Source organism: Megalobrama amblycephala, linkage group LG24 (assembly GCF_018812025.1).
Source record: "Megalobrama amblycephala isolate DHTTF-2021 linkage group LG24, ASM1881202v1, whole genome shotgun sequence".
NCBI lineage: Eukaryota > Metazoa > Chordata > Actinopteri > Cypriniformes > Xenocyprididae > Megalobrama > Megalobrama amblycephala.
In genome coordinates, this window is record NC_063067.1 from 25747865 (window position 1) to 25753363 (window position 5499).

General features: G+C 32.7%; 1 non-coding gene across 1 annotated transcript; it reads left to right on the forward strand.

Annotated features, from left to right (window-relative positions):
• Nucleotides 1-5176: 5176 nt before the first annotated feature.
• Nucleotides 5177-5270, forward strand: trnai-uau. Its single transcript has 2 exons — nucleotides 5177-5214; nucleotides 5235-5270. It is a non-coding gene; the product is annotated as a tRNA-Ile (tRNA).
• Nucleotides 5271-5499: the final 229 nt, after the last annotated feature.

Consider the following 5499-nt stretch of genomic DNA (forward strand, 5'->3'; position numbering starts at 1 on the left):
GTGCCAAATTTCATCATTTTCTCATGTTCCGTTGATAGGGCTGCCATAGACTCCCATTCGGGAGGAAGAATAATAATAATAAAAGGGAAAACATACAATTACAATAGGGGCTACAGCCCCTTTGGGGCTTGGCCCCTAATAAAACTAACAGATACAATAGGGGCTATAGCACCTTCGGTGCTTAGCCCCTAATAAGAATACTAACGGATACAAGAGGGGCTACAGCACCTTCGGTGCTTAGCCCCTAATAATAATAAATACTTTATTCATCCCTTTTAGGGAAATTCAAACATCCAGTAGCTCACACTTAACAATTACAAACACTTAACAATTGCAAACAAATAACACAAACAAACACCCAACCAATAATAAAAGCTAAAATTAAATAGTACATATAATAAAAGAACATACATATTTAAAGGGCACATAGTCCTAAACATAAATTAACTCAGACTAAATAACAACTAACATATTGCACATAATCCCTTAAAATTCATCAATACAAATGAAAATAAATAACTCAATACAATAAATATCCAAACAGACCAGCACATTGCTACAACACATCCAGCATTATAGCTGCAATGATAAGAAAAGGGGTGGAAAATATCAAAAACTATTACACAACATACAGTATTTCACAATTGCTAAAACACATTTCTTGAAACCATCACTCATTTTCTCAAAACATTAAACACAAATCCAATCTTCAAACTAATTTCACAAAACCTCTGACTCTTATGGCAAAATCAAACAAAGCTTTCAAATCATACACACATTAAACAATATATAAACACTACAGATCATTCATTAGACACTACATTAAAAAATGGAAAACACAACATCCAGAACATAAGGTTACAGAAAAAAAAGTATATTGTAACACAGTAAACACATTTTGCCATTACATAAAATGTGAATGTGAGTGTGAATGTGAATTTAAAGTATACTGTATGTACTGCAAGTACAGTATTATATTCAATATTATATAGTATTGAATGTCTGTATATACAGTACTTACATGCTGCAAACATACAGCAGTCTAAATGCAAATGACTAAAAGGTCAAAGAAAACTCTAAATGAAAAGCATGATACAGTACACAAAAAAAAACAACAACAAAAAAAACAAACAAAGTTCAGAGTCAGTGAGAGATTCATTCTGCTTCAGCATCACGTCTTCATGTTGGGTCCGGCCTAAATCAAGTCAAGTCACCTTTATTTCAATTGCAATTTATACTACACAGATACTAGTATAGTATAGTATAGTCAAAGCAGCTTCACAGTGATAACAGGTACATGATGATCAGTAATGCAAAGAGGGTTCATTTTGGCTGTACAGCTCTAAAAGAAAATAGTGTCATTGTTCAGCTGAAGTCAGTTCAGTGTTGATTCACTGACATTGTAAAGACCATCAATTACAGTATTTCACAATTGCTAAAACACTAAACCCCATTCTCTGAACCCAATGCTCAGTGGCCTAAACCCATTTGTCGAATCAGTCACTTTGTAGGCAAAACCTTAAACAAGTTCAGGTAGTTAAGACACTGTTTGCAAATCTCATCCACTCTTTTTGCAAAACTCTAAACACATTCTTACTCACTAAAACACATTTTGCACTGTGTTGCAAAATTGTAAATACATGTGGCAAAAGTTAAACACAACTACAACACAGTTGTCATCCTTTAAACACAATGACTCAAAATTATTCATACTTATTTCTAATGAAGTGATCAAATCAACTGTATAAAATATAGGTCAGTTCAGAGTGCACAGGTGACACAGGTGCTGAATGATGATACCAACAATAGATGGAAACAATCTGAAAAGTAGAGGAGGAAGAGTATGTGTAAGAGGATGATGAGGAGAAAGAGCAAGGGGTGTGGAGACAAGGCTGTCAAGGCTGGATCCGGCACAGGTTTTTCCCTTTGAGAGACGACATTGCCTGTGATGTGGAAAATGTCCTCAACAATATTCAAAAATATTCAACAATATTACAGTTTTTCTTGATTGTTTACACACATTTTCTGAAAGCATGCCTCATACTCTCAGAACTCTACACACAAATCAAAAAACACACACACAATTGGCAAAACCCCTCAATTCTCCTGCAAAATGAAACTTTACATTCAAAACAATGTTCTTTCTTCTCAAAATGGTATTTTGTTTTCAAATGACACACACAAACCATCATATGAATAGACATTTATAAGAACCAGTTGAACACTGATGTGCTCTATGTAAAACACTATGATGAATGGAAAACACTTCTCCATTCATCATAATGACTTTGGTCTTTATTTGGTTCAGTGTTACACTTACTACAGACAGTACATACATAAGTGTGTTGTAAAATATTTGTAGTATATATATATATATATATATATATATATATATATATATATATATATATATATATATATATATATATATATATGTATGTATGTGTGTGTATATATATATATATATATATACATATATATGTGTGTATATATATATATATTTAAATATATATATATATATATATACATATGTATGTATGTATGTGTGTATATATATATATATATATATATATATATATATATATATATATATACACATATACATATACATACATATACATATATATATATACATACATATACATATATATATATATATATATATATATATATATATATATATATATATATATATATATACATACATATACATATATATATATATATATATATATATATATATATAGTCAGAACACACAAATACACGGTAACAAATATATTTTATTTTTCCAACAAAAACAATGTACAGTGCACATCCCAACCAATGCAAAGTTGCACATACCGTACAAAACAACAGAAGAATTTACTGTATACAGTTACAGTAAAAAAAAAAAACTATGCTGCTCTGCCTCTGTTTCCATTGTTGGCATCCATTGCTCCAAAACAGAAGAGCTCACCTGTTGCCCTTTTATGCTAAAGCTCTGTTTGCTAATTGTAAAAATGTGTGACAGGTGTTTGCCCATGTGATGAGTCAGTGTGCATATTTGAATGGCAGTGTGTTCCTTGTGAAAACAAGAGATTTTTCTGCCCGAAAATTGTGCCAAATGCAGAGAATTGTGTGTAGTGTTTTGAAAAAAAGTGTGTTTTAGAACTGCAATGTGAGTGTAAAGCAGGAATTGTGCTTGTAGTTTAGCAGAATTGGTTCAGGGGGTTGGTGCATGAGTTACATGCTGTGGTCATTGTGTCTCAAGTACCAATATTTGTGTGTAAACAATTGAGAAAAACTGTATTGATCTGACAGTACTGACATTATAGGATAAGAACTGAACTAAGCTAGCCTAGATGATGACATCACTGTTTTCTGCAGAACTGCTTTATAGAGGAAAATAATTACAGTAATTTACATAATAATTGATGGTCTTTACAATGTAAGTGAATCAACACTGAACTGACTTCAGCTGAACAATGACACTATTTTCTTTTAGAGCTGTACAGCCAAAATGAACCCTCTTTGCATTACTGATCATCATGCACCTGTTATCACTGTAAAGCTGCTTTGACTATACTATACTATACTATACTATACTATACTATACCAGACTAGACTAGACTAGTATCTGTGTAGTATAAATTGCAATTGAAATAAAGGTGACTTGACTTGATTTAGGCCGGACCTAACATGAAGATGTGATGCTGCAGCAGAATGAATCTCTCACTGACTCTGAACTTTGTTTTGTGTGTGTGTGTGTGTGTGTGTGTGTGTGTGTGTGTGTGTGTGTGTGTGTGTGTGTGTGTGTGTGTGTGTACTGTATCAAGCTTTTCATTTAGAGTTTTCTTTGACCTTTTAGTCATTTGCATTTAGACTGCTGTATGTTTGCAGTATGTAAGTACTGTATATACAGACATTCAATACTATATAATATTGAATATAATACTGTACTTGCAGTACATACAGTATACTTTAAATTCACATTACTTGTGATTTCTATACATTTTATGTAATGGCAAAATGTGTTTACTGTGTTACAATATACTTTTTTTCTGCAACCTCATGTTCTGGATGTTGTGTTTTCCATTTTTTAATGTAGTGTCTAATGAATGATCTGTAGTGTTTATATATTGCTTAATGTGTGTATGATCTGAAAGCTTTGTTTGATTTTGCCATAAGAGTCAGAGGTTTTGTGAAATTAGTTTGAAGATTGGATTTGTGTTTAATGTTTTGAGAAAATGAGTGATGGTTTCAAGAAATGTGTTTTAGCAATTGTGAAATACTGTAATTACAACATTATTATTGCTTCTAGAATCATTACCACTTTTCAATTAATTAGAGCACTGCACTGGGTGTGTAAACACTGGCGAGAAACATTTCACAGGAAGAAAGTGACCTATGGAGGGAGCCATAGTGTACTCATTAGAATTTCTCCCTGTGCATAGAGTAAGTGCACTGAACAACATAACACAGACAACAAGTCACCATTCACCAACAGTTTTGCAGAAATTAATTATTGGCCATGTAATATAAGTATTGGTAAGTGAGGACATTTGTTTTCCTAAGTCTGCTGGGACAGGGTGTAACAGAGATCCAACTCATTCACTGTTGTTTGGCAGTACGTTGGTAACAGACACATATTTTATCACTGAAGCAGAAACATTACATATTACAATTTACAAATGTGAAATTGAGGAAATGCTGCTTGATTGAAGCCTATATTTTAATAGTGGTTTCTTACAAGAATATTATCTCATGCTTCGGATAGGCTGCTGTTAGCTCGCTTGCTAGTAAATAGCGTCTGCAAAATGCTTTATGTCTCTGATAGTACATCAAGGTACTAGCATCCATAAGATAGCATCATAGCAATTTAATGCTTCGTAAGACATTCGCAATACCGATGAATTTTTTAAATGCCGTTTACAATACTAGATCCATATAGCCCACTAATACATGTAACAGTTACACTTCAACGTGTGCTGTTTCTACTAACTTTCACAGTAAGTTAAAACACGTGATACATTAAGTATTAGGCGGTTTGAAAAAATAGTGGCAACATCAGAATCTAATTATTGCATACAAAAAGTAAGTCGCAGTGAAATAAATATTTAGAAGCACTTTTACATATGGTATGTACCGATGGCAACGTTTGTCATGATATATCTGATTGCGGCCAATGTGAGCGACGCTCCAGTGGCGCAATCGGTTAGCGCGCGGTACTTATATAGCAGTACGTTGCAAAGCAATGCCGAGGTTGTGAGTTCGAGCCTCACCTGGAGCAGTATTTTTGTTGTTATTTAATGCAAATAACTTGTAATTCATCTGTCTAGTAGTCATTATACATAAAATAATAGTCCCGTTTTTTAAAACGTAATTTATTAATTGTTTGTTTTGTGGAGATTAGCAGATCTACAATTTAAACTGCTTAATGACGTAGAACTATTTAACTATAATGACTGAAAAGTCAATTATTTGCACGCATATTTATTTGCCATTTACGTTTGTTTAGT